A 16,900-nucleotide genomic window follows, 5' to 3' on the forward strand; every position below is an offset into this window, starting at 1 on the left:
AGTGGTCACTGTGATGGAGTCTACAAACAACAGCCTGACTTGATATACGCCACATTTTCACATGAAATCACTGATCATCATACCAACTATAGCGCCGTACACTGCATAGTGGCTGTGTCTGGTATTGCAGCTCATCCTATGCACTTGAATAAGACTGAGCTGCAAACAAAGGATAGTTCATCCATGTTTAATATTTATTTATTCGGAAAAATCCCTTTAAATGTCTCGCCATTTCTTGATGTCACTGAATGGCAATGCGTTGGCCTTACAAGTTCTCACAGCTGAGGGTTTGTGACAGTTGTATCTGGTATAGAGAATACTCTGCTCTGACCATTTACTACAGAGTCTCATTGTAGGTCTGGCCTCCATGACAATGGTGGTGCTGCGACAACCCTTTCATTGTTTAGGTAATCACAGCAGCCCATCTGTACATGGAGCAGTGCCTGTAACTGAAGTTTAGTTCCATTCAAGTGAACTGAACTGATCAGTAGTACCAGGCACAGCCACAACTGTATGTGTGGTGGGGTACAATTAAAGGAGCTGCACGCTTGACAGTGAGCTGCAGCCCCTTTAAATGGTTATTATGGGATTCCTATACTAGGAATAGGACAGGGCATCAGCCTCCGATCAATGGGGTCCCAGTGGGAACAATACTGCTCATACATTTTTCTCCAATATGGCTGACACCACAAAAACAAAAAAGCATTTTACAAAAAGTTAGACGTCCCAAAAATGCCCTCATGTTTATACTCTGTATAGGTGGCGCTCTTGATGCTAGACTCTTCCCTGTGTTTATAACGTTGTCTTATCCTACTCTTATTGCTCTTCTTTTTTAGAATAAGGTTATGGCTGATGTCATCTCCTGTCACACGACGTCCCTGGACTGGCGGTGAGAATAACCACAGGCTTGCTATGATGACTCCTGCTTATTTCTTCACCCATATATTTGCCATAGTTCTGTGGGGGATAATACAGCCTCCTGAGACACTGCTAAGATGTTGTGAGTGTCTCCTGCAGCTACCTAGGAGGAAGAAGCATTGTGGTTTTCTTATCTTCATGCCCAGTGATCAGGAAGGCAAGTAGTTCATAACTAAGGCTGGGTTGACATCTGCACTGGTGTATGTAATTCGCAAGTTCCTTCTAATATTGACAGACGAAACAAGCCCAACTTGTCCGGCGATATCAGGTATAGTCAGTGGGCTCCCTCAGCCTATGTTGGTGTCTGCTATTGTTGCGTTCCGTTTGTCCATTCTTCTGACCTTCCAATGGACCAGAAAAACTGACACTTACGCTGGGTTCACACCTGCGTTCTTCTTTCCGTTCTGTGCTTTCCGTCTTCTGCATGCCAGAAGACGGAAAGCACAGACCGGGTCCGGCCGTGAGCGGCGGTGAGCGTTTTATGCTCTCCGCCGCGAAACCGGATTTTTTTATCCGGACACAGAGTACTGCATGTCCGACTCTGTGTCCGGATTATAAAACCCGGTTTCGCGGCGGAGAGCATAAAACGCTCACCGCCGCTCACGGCCGGACATCTCTCTCACCCATTCAAATGAATGGGTGAGAGAGACTCCTGCAGGTTTCCGTCTCCTGCCTCTGTTTTAGGCAGGAAACGGAAACCTGCATAACGGAGTTCACAACGCTGATGTGAACGAGCCCGTGCTGAAGTGGTCTAAGCCTCAGTAAATTTGCAATTTGCACTGTAGTGTAGAGAAGTCCCCAAATCAAGGAACATAGGTTCTATGACTGTATAGAGGATAGTCTATCGTATACACATATGTAGTGCCAGGCTAGGGCTACAGTGGACATTGCAGGTTAATAGACTGGGCCCCCAAAATTGAGGTTCAGAAGACTTCCACAAAGCTAGAGAAATGTCCAGATTGGTAATACTAATATTTCTAAGTAAACACACACAGTAATTCCTATACAACCACTGACCCGGCGTGCTATCCTGCTCCATATACTGATGTATTGCTTCACCTTTGGAGACATTTCCCAGGTCTGTTGGAATACTCCTACATCTAGCAATATGTGAAGAGATTCCTTCATATGCCCAGGGGTGTAGCTATAGGGTGTACAGAGGCCCTGGAGCTCCAGGAGGCCCAAAGGTTTCTCTACAATATTAGAAAACACCAGTATTATAGAGATAGTGTAGATAGAATATAGCAAGGGGGGGCCATTAGATAATTTGCATTGAGGTGCAGGAGCTTCAAGTTACTCCTCTGCATGTGCCATTCTCATTTTGATGTCGCCAGCATATTTCACATCCATCTCATAAATAGGTTGTGTGTCATATCCGAAAAGGTGGCTGTGACCTTGCCCAGCCCTCCTTGCTGGTTTCCCGTAGGCCTACATTAGAATATTCATATCTATTAAATATATTTATATATGTAGTGGCCATACCTGGTTACTGCAGCTCAGCTGCCTTTCACCAGTAGTCCGGATTGGCCACTACACAGCGGACTGAACTGTCTGCTCCCAGCCCTGTATCCTATCGACATGCTTCCTGTTACCCCTACAATTCTGACATAACAGTTTCGTTGTATGTTAAAAAAAATTATTGCAACTTCAATATTAGCCCTAGAATGTATTTACTAGAGCGACACAGAAAAAAGACACTGGAAACTGTGGATAGCATCAAATACTGTACCACACAGTGTACAGAGCAAGAAACACATGCCCTGAGCGCTGTGCAATGACGAGTTCAGTGCTGTTACAGGCCCGGTCTCTGCACAGTATATAGATCCTCCTTCTGGCTCCGAACACTAGTCAGAGACAAGCTGATCGGTGCAGGGGCTGGGTGCACCAATCTTATATTAATGACCTGTCCAAAGGACAGATTATTAATAAAAAGCCTCGCTTATCCCCCTGCAGTGAAAGACACCACAGATACCAGGGATTTACTATATATTTGGTTGGTGTCTGTCTGTTATAGTGTGTAATCATTAGGCTGTTATTCCCTATAGCACCAGTAGGTGGCACTCTTTACTGGATGAATCACATAAACTGTCAAAGTTTTTGCTTTGGAGGATGTCTTTCTTTTGCCACCTCTGCAGATCAGATAATCCATTGCAGTGCAGTGTAACATCCCCCAACTCTGGCCGAGTGTGCACTATGGGCTGCCACCTCAGGACCACTCCTGCCAGGGAAGATATTGCCCTAAGGGCTGGTCATCCACCATACCCTCTGTTATTCAGGTTAGTAGTACAGCCTGCTGCTGTCAGATCAGTAAAGGACTGATAGAGAGGTTTGGCACTTTTGTGTATACTATGTGCCAAACATATGGACCTCCTGGATGTCAATGTCTGCTTTATAATTGTCAATCTGACAGTAACAATTCAATAAAGCAAAGACGGAAACCACAATCCACATCAAACACAAGCGTGTTGATATCTCTGCAGAATGCACCACTAACTCCAAAAATATGAGGCCATGCTCGAGTAAGAATTGGGCGTGCAGGAAGAAAATTGCAAAACAGCTTGTGAGACATTCCGATAAAATAATGGCCAGTCATCCATGAGTCTATTAAAGACAACATAAATACAGTACAAAACTAAGATTAGAAAATAAAAGGTATGCACATGTTGTCCACCAGGTGGCAGGGACACCATAGCCTCTGATTGATCAGACAGTAGTAATGCTGATCAAGTGATCTTCATGTCATGCCAGTCAGATTCCTTGACGTGTGCAGAGTACCATCTCCATTGTCTAAATACTTTCAAAGGCGGCTGAGACACAATGAAGGAATAAGCCTAGAGCCAACCAAGTGATATTTGTATTGTATGGTATCCAGGTTTGTATAGTCCCTGAACAGACTATTTGCTTAAGTGATTATTCACATTTACATCTGCTTACCGATATTAGTATCACTATATCAGTGTAACGTATGTACACAGTGACTGCACCAGCAGAATAGTGAGTGCAGCTCTGGAGTATAATACAGGATGTAACTCAGCATCAGTACATGATAAGTAATGTAATGTATGTACACAGTGACTGCACGAGCAGAATAGTGAGTGCAGCTCTGGAGTATAATACAGGATGTAACTCAGGATCAGTACAGGATAAGTAATGTAATGTATGTACACAGTGACTGTACCAGCAGAATAGTGAGTGCAGCTCTGGAGTATAATAAAGGATATATCTCAGGATCAGTACAGGATAAGTAATGTAATGTATGTATACAGTGACTGCTCCAGCAGAATAGTGAGTGCAGCTCTGGAGTATAATACAGGATAAGTAACGTAATGTATGTATACAGTGCCTGCACCAGCAGAATAGTGAGTGCAGCTCTGGAGTATAATACACCATGTAACTCAGGATCAGTACAGGATAAGTAATGTAATGTATGTACACAGTGACTGCACCAGTAGAATAGTGAGTGCAGCTCTGGAGTATAATACAGGATGTAACTCAGTTGGTCTTTGCTGGTTTGTAATATTTCTTTATTTTGGTATTTCTGATTCCAAATACCCTGCATAACTATTATTTTTGAGTTAAATGAATCTCTCTTCTAGCAGCTGCCAGTAAATGGAGCTTATTGTATAATGTTTATATATAGTAGTACATTGAGCACAATAATAAATCAGTATGTAGTGAGCGCCCTCTAATGGTGGCTGCAGGTGTTCTCATTTTAACTCTATGCCTATGCTTTGGATTTCAAGCTCGATATCCAAAAAAAACAAACAATATATAGTAGTATCAGGATATATTAAGAAATGAAACAACATAAAACTTTGGACGTTATTGAATATCATGATAAAGATGGAAATTGAAAAGGCGATACTGACGAAATGACCCCTCACCCTTCACATTACAAAGTCCTATACAGAGTGGCACAAATACACAATCCTTCTTTGTCTATCAGCTCTCATAGAAACACCAGTTGCCAAATGTCAGAGATTTTGTGTAGGTTTTTTTTTTTTATCACCTCATCATATATGACTTTCTCTTTAAGTCTCCGACAGATCATCCTTCCTTGCCAAGGTCGGCAGATGTCAATACGTTCTTACAGGGAAGGAGCAGCTACATAAATAATACATCCAGGCAGCTGTGTCTTAAATATTTCTATGTAGCCGCATTCAGATCTAATCGGATACAGCCACCCACGCCGATACCCACCAGAGACACTTGATGCTGATCTGTAGTCAACAAGGTGCTATCAATGTACTTGAAGGGGTTGCATGTTGTATCCCACCCCTGCTCTGTGCTCTATTAGAATCTTAATGTGCCGTCACTCGGTCAAGGAGTTTGGTGCCAGGAAAAGGCTTCTCATAGCCATAGCAAAATAGAAATAAATTTCCTGCACTCAAATTAATGCTTCCAAAATATTGTGAACTTTTATTAACATCCGACAAAAACGTTTCGGTCTTATATAGACCTTCTTCAGTTTGTCGGTGGGGTATAGTGGAAAGTGGAAGCTTCTGAAATGGTCCAGGTCAGAGGGTGCACCTGGACCATTTCAGAAGCTTCCACTTTCCACTATACCCCACCGACAAACTGAAGAAGGTCTATATAAGACCGAAACGTTTTTGTCGGATGTTAATAAAAGTTCACAATATTTTGGAAGCATTAATTTGAGTGCAGGAAATTTATTTCTACTGTGCTCTATTAGCTCATACTTAAGTTTACAGATGGTGCGTCCCCTTTTCAGATCCCCCATCTACAAGTTAAGGTCTGCAGGTATCCATTGAAAACAATGGATGCCCACAGTCATTTCAATGGGCACCTGCAATGACTTATGGGAAGCACAACATTTAATATGCCGTTTCCTTGCCTAATTATTTAGGGACCCCCAGTGTTAACTGGTTTTGTCCTAATCGGATAATCCCCTTAACCCCGTCTCTGCCAGGGCACTAGCACTGACTTGATGTGTTCATAGGAAGTCTATAGCTATAACTCACCCTATGTGACTTTCTCCCTGTGTCTGTCTCCTGTGGTGAGATCTGTCTTCTGTTTGCTCTTGCTGCTACTGCTGTGAGTACTAAGCCTTTCGCTCTTATTTCCAGATGTATTTTCTATTACTGATTAGAAGCCAAACTGCCCACGTGTCCCCTCGGAGTCTTGCTTCTGCACTGAATCTCGCTCACTGCCATCTCCACACTATTTATTACGTATGTCTTATTGATCTGACATTTGCTGGTTGTTACAATCCTGCCTCACCCAGTCATTTCTCAACTACTCCACGTCACCTCCTCAGATCTTACCCTGCAGCACTTGTCAGAAGTCTTTTACTTTCTCCCAATATAATTTCGGTAGTTAGAGCAGTCCATAAGAATGTACAAAGATACGGCAGCCATTGCTGAGAGTCTGTGAATACCAGAGCCTATTAAACCAGGGTACCTTAAGGGGTTAACAAAGCTCAGTGAATAAGGGCCACTTCTGTTTCTGACAGCTTTATATTGTTTCTCACTTCTCCACTCATTTACCTCACCTCTGTGGGAGACGTTTTATAGTAAGAGACTGATCAATCGCAATCTAGCACCTAGGAATATTTCTTGTATGACCAGTCAAGTGTGCCAACTGCATCAAAAATGACCTTTTAAGGTGCCCCTCATGAAGCTAGAAAATAGTACGCCATATATGCTGAAAGGTGTTTATAGCATCTCTATATTCCTATATTAACCCTTGGAGACAGTGAGCAATTTGGCTGAGAGGGCTCAAGATATTATGGATAGTTATGATAGATTAGATGGAGAGATAGATTAAATAATATTTATATAGATCGAAATGAGAGAGAATTATAGATGGATGTGAAAGGTTGATATTAATGTTTAATAATTCAGTATTCTAAAATATTAGGTAGATAGAACTATTTTAGCAACAGGACTTCTTTCTTATAGATAAATAGGTATCAGATATATAAATAGATAGATTGATAGATAGATAGGAGATAGATAGATAGATAGATAGATAGATATGAGGTAGATAGATTGATAGATAGATATGAGGTAGATAGATGGATAGATAGATAGATAGATAGATAGATAGATAGATAGATAAATAGATAGATATGAGGTAGATAGATATGAGATAGATAGATAGGAGGTAGATAAATTTTAGAAAGAGAAGTATGAGATAAATAGATGGATATGAGAGACTTATAGATACAGATGGAGATTAGATAGATAAAAGTATATGACAGACAGATATGAGATACAGAGTAAACTATGAGATAAATAGAAAGTGAGTATAATAAATATGAAAGATGATTATGAAAGATTAGATAGGTATGAGAGACAGATAACTACGGTAGATATCATAGATATGGGAAACAGATAGATAAATAGATACAAACAGATAAGGGATAAATACATTTATTCTTATGGGTGAGTAAGATATCTGATGCTGGTGTTATCACTATTTTCTTAGTTATATAGATAAATAAATAGATATGAGATAGATAGATAGATAGATAGATAGATAGATAGATAGATAGAAAGATATGAGATAAATAAATAAATAGATACCATAGATAGATATGAGATAGATACATAGATGGATAGATAGATATCAGAAGTAGAATAGATAGCAACATCTTGATATAGTCGTGAGCTTGAACCCATTCTATTTTAGCAAGAGATAGATATGATATATGCTGTATATAGGGAAAGAGAGAAAGAGACAGATAAATAGAAATTTGTGAGATTGTTATAGACAGGGGATAGATATTGGTCTCTGATAATCGGGGCTAAATACTGAGAAGTGAATGATAAGAACCTCTGATCATATAAATGTGGTCAGTAACACCATACTTTAAGTCCTCTATATACTGTAAATCAGTGGTCTGGATCCTTTGTCATATCATGATGAGAGTTGTAGTACCAGCATTATACTAAAAAATACCAAATAATCAGGTATTTTGCTGCAATTTAGCAATAACCTGCAGCTTTAAGATTGACTTTGAGACTTTTCCCATTGCAGACTGCAGCCATATCCTGTATCCTAGTTATAATAGCAGAATGGGTGGACAAGCAAATAGTTTGTAGACAGACAGACGGGAAAGATGATGCAGAGCGCCGAGGCTCTAAATGACGTGTTTTATGTTTTCTTTCCTTGTCTGTTTCTTCAGTCTATGTCCTAATCTTACCTTGAGAAATAAAGAAATTCTGCAAATATATAATGAAGGACTTGTATTCTGAACAATTCCACTATATATGTTATTGTTAGACAGGAAGCTCTGAGAAATAACAATTTCCCATGATTTTTTTTTTTGCAGGTAATTTTCAGCAGAATACAGATCTTGTTCATTGCTGCCTATAGTGTGTGAATTCAGAGACCAGCATCTAAGGGGGTCCTGCTCCATTCAGAGGTAGGAGCTGACAGTGAGTACTGTGGATCATGGGTGACAACAGTAGGAAAGTGAACGCAGATCAATTGGAGATGAATGTTTTACAAAAATTTGTCCAAATGCCGGTAATGGAGTAAAACGTCTCTTCAATTTCAATCCGCTGCCACTTCAGCACCGCCACTGTGACGACCCTGCTGGTCTCTGCTTGCTTCTAGTGGTCATGTGTGCTGTATATGTGTACGTGACCACTTTAGTCAATCACTGGCCTCAGTGGTCTCATGCCATAGATGCCTGCATCACCAGGTAATGACTGCAAGAAGTAAGCAGAGACCAGCAGGGTGCTGGAGTAATGGGGGATTGAATAGGTGAGCACAGATTAGTGCATTCCCTGCACTTGCATCCATTTTTTTAGATCTTGAAAATGGTCTTTAAAAGGGTTTTCCAGGCCTACATATTGATGACCTATGCTTAGGATTGGTTATAAACTGAAGATTGTTGGGGGTCTTACATCTGGGAACCCCACTGATCAAGTGTTTGATGAACTTTTACCAAGCACAACACCATACCTTTGTATAGTGTCTGTGCTTGGGACTCAGCTGCAAACCAACTGCAGGCCAAGGGACTCAACTTCAGGCCATGTGACTGATTAAGGTGAAATGACATGGACACGGGGAATGGCATTGCTTCTCCTAACAGCTGATCTGGGGGGTTCCCAGGTGTCCAGGTGGGAACCTTGCTAATATTGAGATGATGACTATTCCTAAGAATAGTTAGTCAATTAATACAGTCCTATGAAAAAGTTTGGGCACCCCTATTAATCTTAATCATTTTTAGTTCTAAATATTTTGGTGTTTGCAACAGCCATTTCAGTTTGATATATCTAATAACTGATGGACACAGTAATATTTCAGGATTGAAATGAGGTTTATTGTACTAACAGAAAATGCGCAATATGCATTAAACCAAAATTTGACCGGTGCAAAAGTATGGGCACCCTTATCATTTTATTGATTTGAATACTCCTAACTACTTTTTACTGACTTACTGAAGCACAAAATTGGTTTTGTAACCTCAGTGAGCTTTGAACTTCATAGCCAGGTGTATCCAATCATGAGAAAAGGTATTTAAGGTGGCCAATTGCAAGTTGTTCTCCTATTTGAATCTCCTCTGAAGAGTGGCATCATGGGCTACTCAAAACAACTCTCAAATGATCTGAAAACAAAGATTGTTCAACATAGTTGTTCAGCGGAAGGATACAAAAAGCTGTCTCAGAGATTTAACCTGTCAGTTTCCACTGTGAGGAACATAGTAAGGAAATGGAAGACCACAGGGACAGTTCTTGTTAAGCCCAGAAGTGGCAGGCCAAGAAAAATATCAGAATGGCAGAGAAGAAGAATGGTGAGAACAGTCAAGGACAATCCACAGACCACCTCCAAAGAGCTGCAGCATCATCTTGCTGCAGATGGTGTCACTGTGCATCGGTCAACTATACAGCGCACTTTGCACAAATAGAAGCTGTATGGGAGAGTGATGAGAAAGAAGCCGTTTCTGCACGTACGCCACAAATACAGTTGCCTGAGGTATGAAAAAGCACATTTGGACAAGGCAGCTTCATTTTGGAAACAAAAATTGAGTTGTTTGGTTATAAAAAAAAGGCGTTATGCATGGCGTCCAAAAAGAAACAGCATTCCAAGAAAAACACATGCTACCCACTGTAAAATTTGGTGGAAGTTCCATCATGCTTTGGGGCTGTGTGGCCAATGCCGGCATCGGGAATCTTGTTAAAGTTGAGAGTCGCATGGATTCCACTCAGTATCAGCAGATTCTTGAGAATAATGTTCAAGAATCAGTGACGAAGTTGAAGTTACGCCGGGGATGGATATTTCAGCAAGACAATGATCCAAAACACCGCTCCAAATCCTCAGGCATTCATGCAGAGGAACAATTACAATGTTCTGGAATGGCCATCCCAGTCCCCAGACCTGAATATCATTGAACATCTGTGGGATGATTTGAAGCGGGCTGTCCATGCTCGGCGACCATCTAACTTAACTGAACTTGAATTGTTTGTCCAAAATACCTTTATCCAGGATCCAGGAACTGATTAAAAGCTACAGGAAGCGACTAGAGGCTGTTATCTTTGCAAAAGGAGGATGTACTAAATATTAATGTCACTTTTCTGTTGAGGTGCCCATACTTTTGCACCGGTCAAATTTTGGTTTAATGCATATTGCGCATTTTCTGTTAGTACAATAAACCTCATTTCAATCCTGAAATATTACTGTGTCCATCAGTTATTAGATATATCAAACTGAAATGGCTGTTGCAAATACCAAAATATTTAGAACTAAAAATGATTAAGATTAATAGGGGTGCCCAAACGTTTTCATAGGACTGTAAGTCTTAGATAAGTCCTTTAAGCCTTTCAGAACCTGATGGAGCAGGGTCACGTGACAAGTGTTAGGGTTCCCTTAGTTAGCTGTTAAACCCCTGACTGCCCCCAGTGGCCTCCATATATATGATGTGAACCTTGTTGTCTTCCCTAATAACTCTGTAACAGACGAATGCTACATGCTGGAACCCCTGTCAGACCGTCGTGTTGGCCTTTTTCAAACCAGGGAGGGCAACACTAAATTTGGCCAACACGTTCATCGTACAGGCTACTCCTGCATCTCTTTTTGTGCACACCCTCCTAGGATGCCAGTGTTGGGGGCCACTGAGGGTGCCATTACACCTGAAGTCCCCATATGAGGAGACATGAAGATTGGGGGCTCATTACTGATCTTACTTTGGACCCAGGAGCTACCATCTATACCTCTGGCCTATGGCTTACATTGCTGCATAGGAAAGTGATACTGTACAAAGTGTTAGTTATTTCACAGCATCCTTAATCATTCCTGACAAGAGGGGGGTTAAATTGAAGGCCATTTTTTCTGAAGAAAGCAACTATTGAATTGCATTCCTGTGCTCCTTTCTAGGCAAGTGCTGAGATTCCTATTTGCTCTGCTGCCACTAATGTTGTCTAAATAATGGATTTTCCAGTTAGCAGTACATGTCAGAGCTAGCATAGGGGGAAAAAAAGGAGAGAACGCAGCCAATCACATCCGTCTCAGGCGTCAACCAATAAGAGCCTGGGGTCTGTGACCGCTGCATTCATCATCCAATCCCGCCGACTCATTAACAATCATACTATACATCAGTGCTTACGCCTTGCAGCAAATAATGGTGTAGCAATATTATGGTAGAGTGCTTTAAAGGCACGGTAACTGGCAGCCATGGTTTGCTTGACAATTCATTACCATAAGTCCCAGTTCATTTGTGCTGAACTGATATGGAGAAAACAGCTGAGTTATGGAAAGACACAGTGTACAAGAAAAAGCTATTCAGACGTTCATAAAGACTCAAGTGAACCGTGGGCAGAACCATTAATCACGCCTCCGACCCAGGCAGCCATCTTTCTTTTATCTCCCTCTAATATCACCTGGGAGCGTTGAATGTCGGCTCTCCTGGGTGACACCTTCTCCTAATCTGACTAACATGAGCCCTTGTCATCGTCTTCTTCTGTTTTCTTCTCCTCAGCTTCTGAATTTGGAAATGTCTCTCAGAGACAAGGAAAAGAGGCGTCAAGAAACACCGGTGACAGAATTAGAAAGCAAAAATGCCTGGTCTGTGGCCCCTTCGCTTTTGTTGAATTGTAAGTCCAAGTAAGTCGTGACAGGTTGGATCGATGGGGGTCAGCTAAAAGTGATGACATCACTTACTGAGAGACAGGGGACTTGAGTGATGTGCCCTGAGCTGACACTGGTGACATCATCATGCCCAGCGTGAGGACATCACTCTGAAATGGCTGAAAGGAAATGTCCACCTTGTATCAGGTCCATCATTCTGTGCTGATTCATTTCCTAATCTATTTTATACCGGTCAGAGCTTTATAAACTAAATGGAGTTAATGTGCCCAAATAATGTCTTGCGTATCTCTCATGTCCCTTAAAGTGTCCTGAAAGCAGATGTTGGGGGAAAGAGTGATCCAGCATGCCCGATCTAGGAGATAAGCTGCCACCAGAGATGCCTGGCAGTGACTTATTCCTCTTTGAGATCACATGCACTCTCAGCCATGCCCAGCCTGCATGTGTATGGGGTTTGGGAGGAAAAGCTGTCAGTGAAATGAGCCTTTAGATAACATCTATTAAAGGTGTACAGGCATCATAAAACTAGTGACATGTCAGAAACTTTATTAGTCAGGGTTGCAGGAGCTGAGTGGAAGGGGCAGAAGCACATAGCTGAGCAATGTGCCCCTTTGCCTCTACTTGGATCTGCATCACAAGTGATGTAATGCAAAGTCTATTGGGCATATCTATGCCCAATATCTATAAGATATATATATATATTCATATCTCCTGTGTTGGTGGAGCATGTGCCTGATTTTTGAGAAGGCACATGCCGCATATATGAGGCATACCCTACACCAGGCCATTTGCCTGCACTGAAAGCTCTGTAAGCTTATAGCTGGTGTAGATTTCAAGCATCAGTTATACTAGTTTTGGCCTAAATGATAATAAATTTGATGGGGCCCACCCACACCTCTTGCTTTTTTCAGAATAATGGTGAGGGCAGTGTAAAAGAGAAAAAAAAAATCACTATTTGTTGCCTTGTCATACCTTGTGCTTCATATAAGGCAGGATAAATCTACCCTACGAGTCTGTATACCACTAGCTCCGCTCCATAGCCAGCTGACCTGAGTCATAGGGGTGCTCTGTTCTATTGAGCACTTACCCCAATATAAGGTCTCATCACACAGACTTCAACTATGAAAATGTCTGTCAATATCAAGATTATATAAAGCGATTGGCATGCTTTGACATTATCAAATTCTGTTTACCTATAGTGACCACTGGGGGGAGCTTACTGCATACTATTTTATCATAGTGAATGGAAACAAGATACACAAAGTTCTATCTAACATTGATCTTGCCTTTCCCTATGAGGGCTTGCTGGGAGTATTAGTGCTTGAGGCAAACAACTTTCTCTACCTTGACACTCACCCTTTGGATTAAGATGTTCCCTTGTGTAGTTGGGCAGTGCAGATTGCATATCATCTACAAAGTTTTATTAGTGTATGATAGATATATATAAATGTAGACATATCTCAGAGGTTACAGCCATTTATCAGTCTGCATTGCCTACTCATTACCATAGCTGTGTTTGCCTTGGAGGGAAAGCAAGCGTGCCGTAACCCACAGCAACCAATTAGGGTTTAGCGCACATTAACTAATTTGTACTAAATCAATCATATTTAATTGCTGATTGTTTTTCGTTCTGAGCAAATTTAATAAGGCGGTATAAATAGCTATTGTGTGCCGAGCTGAGAGAACTGCGCTGAGACATCTTAAAGGGGAGCTCTTGGAAGCAATAGCAGTATGTGTAGTGTTCACACTCCTTATACTGTTGAATTTTGGTCTTCAAGCAATGATCTCAGGGCTTGTGGGTGCAGTAGGGCAGTTTTGTCTGTGGATCGATCACATACACACCCTAGGGAAAGTTAACAGAGTTGTCTCATCCTGCTCCTGGCACTCCAGGCAAACACTGAGGTAAGTTGCAGCTAGTCAATCATTGCAGGGAAAACTTAGTGTTACATGGTGGCCATTTAGGTAGCTGATCGCCCATGTCAGTTGCCAATGATCTTCTGCACTCCAGCTGCTGTGAAACTGCAACTCCCAGGACTGAATTTCACAGACCGGGGATAGGCAACCTTTGGCATGGAAGCCGTTTTGACACTACAATTCCCAGCATGCATACTTCCTCTGTTCTTGGAACTCCCACAGAAGCAAATTGAGCATGCTGGGAATTGTAGTGTCACAACAGCGCATGCCAAAGGTTGCCTATCCCCAGTCTGTGAATTGCAGTCCTTTTACAAAGCTGCTCTCCATTCTGGCTTATAAATGGTGAACACCTTATGATGTCCATATGCCCTCATAGGCATATGGACATGGCAGATGCTAAAATGAAGTGGGTAAAAGTTGGTTTTCCCTGGCCAGATGTGGATCCAGTAGGTTGCGCCACCTCAGCTCTGGTGTCCACGCCACTTCCTACTACTATTAGGAAGCATCCCGTGTGGGCGAAACAAACCTAGTGGGTTAGGGTCTTAGCAGCCTTTGTATCTTTACAACAGGCTCCATTAGAGCACATCTACAGCATTGTCTTTGTGGGCTACATTCCCATACACATTCGTGTGTCTGAAATGCTCCAAAGGGTAGAAGGAGAACCCAAAACTACTTTAACCCCAGATATGCCATAAGTGACCAATTTTAAGGGGGGAGTTCTACAATAGATGCAAAGCTGGCAACTATAAGTATATTTATATGGCTGTTTCCATAAATCTCATTTACTTTAATTGAACTTACATAAATGACGACTATAGTACCAGGAATGGGGAGTCGGGGCAATGGGGTGCAGTCCAGGGACTCCTCTGTCATGTAAGAAAACATATCCAGCCAGTATATACCATAAAGATCTGCGTACAGTGCAGGAGTAATACTAGAGATAGACATTGCAGTGTAGCCATGGCCTGACCCCAGTCTTTGCTATTTGGGCACAGACTCTTGGATTTTGGTTTGTACAATTGTGCGCCTCTAGAAGAAAGGCTTTATTTGTTTAATTTGGCTGTAAAAGGAAGGGTAAGCCTGTGACGGGTAGTGGGGCCTGGTAACAGGATGTAACACCTATGTAAAACTGCAAAGGTATGTTGGTAGGTCTGACCCCTTCCCCCCTAAATATATTCAGAACCCTAACTTAATTCAGAACCTGGAACAGGATGTATATTTCCCCTTGTGTGGGTCACTCGCACCATCCTATGTCAGAACATGATGCTGATAGGCTTATGTTAGGGAAATACTATTAATGCAGTTGCAAGAAAGATGGATTCTGACCGTATTGAACATATACTGTGTGAACATGTCCTGGATCTCTATGAAATAATGTGGACTCAGCTCTAATGTCAGCTCTTTATGACAGCGAGCTGGCCACATCTGAAGAGTCACAAAAAATACATGAACAAGATAATAATTTTCCACAGGATAGAGGATGATTTGCAGATTGGTGGGGATCAACCACTGAGACCTCTACCGATCACAGAATGCACCTCCTTTGAGTGGAGTAAAAGGTGCGCTGCCTTGTAACCCAAGATATTGCCAGAATTGAATTGCACATGTTTAGTTTATACTGCAATGTATTTGCTATAGGATGTTGGCAAGTGTTTGCTTCACAATCTGCAAAATGACTTTTCTTTAGAGGAAAAAAACCTGTCTCTCTGCCGCCTCCTGCAAAAGGGAACCAGAACCTTCCAAGAACTGTGTCCCCGGCATCTTGCCCTGCCAAAAAAAACTCTACTGATGAGCAGCAAAAACTTCAAGCACCTCCTACACATGGTGGCCTCTGGTTTAGCCGATATCCCTAGTCACGTTTCAAGGCTTTTCAATGTGTCAGTCATTGATTTATAGGGTAGCTATCTATAGGTGGATCTAGAGAGACAGTATATGCTGGAATGGAGTGGGTAATATCAGGTGCTGTCTGGTATGCCGTATATCCAGTAGGTGGCGCTGCCTTCTGTGAGTGTTAGTATGAGGCACCACCTGCTGTATCCACATCAAACCAGGCAGGTCAGGGTTGCATATAGGGGAGGCATAGTTAGCCTCTACTTCAACAATTTAGCACCTGAAAATACTGAGGTGCTGGGTGTGTTAGCCAGAGCCAAGGCAGCGCCGCCTGCTGGACCCACGACACACCTAATTTATACCACTCTGTTCTAGCCTCAACCCTATTGAGACAGTTTTCTTCTTCTTGGAGAAGAGATAATTTGCATACTTTTTCCAGGGAGCATCACTTGTAAGATTTCCCACACCAGCTTGGTCTCTGCAAAGAGAACCGGTACCTTCTAAGAGCTGCATCACAACCTACTATGTAGAATATGGCTCAGTGCAGATCTGTAAAATGACTCATATAAATAGCTGAGAGCCTGTCCTCTGCCTCTGATTTTATATGACATTCCTAGAATTATGGCATTCTCCATCACACTGTGTATAATGGAGGCATTCTCTATCACATTTCATACTATGGAGGAATTCTTCCTTAGAAATGTTGCTGCTTCTTACAGCGGCACGAAACATAATCTGCATGGCTACAAGCCCATAATACAGTCCTGTTGGTATCCATATAGTCCTGTGCATGTGGTATTGCCGCCACACCAAAGCCCTTATTTTGTACATATTATGAGTTTCATTATTTCTTGTTGTTAATTCATATCCAGAGCTGAATTTACAATTCTGCTGGTGTATTACAGCTTATATAACAGGTACACAGTAAGGCCTCATGTGCATTGTCCCAGCTTGCACACTGACCCATTAAATTCTTTGGTCTCATACACATATATGTGTAATATCATGTGTATGGGTACTGTGAGCCTGCGGCAAAATTTAGGACAGGGCCTATTCCTGTCCATTTTGCAGCCTTGGCTCAATGCAGTAAATGAATGGGTCCATGGAGACATGGGTGGCACATGGACATTATCTAAGTACTGTTCAGCCACGGACACAGCACATGTGCACTGTTGTGTGCATG

Source organism: Leptodactylus fuscus, chromosome 11 (genome assembly GCF_031893055.1).
Source record: "Leptodactylus fuscus isolate aLepFus1 chromosome 11, aLepFus1.hap2, whole genome shotgun sequence".
In the NCBI taxonomy this organism is placed as follows: Eukaryota; Metazoa; Chordata; class Amphibia; order Anura; family Leptodactylidae; genus Leptodactylus; species Leptodactylus fuscus.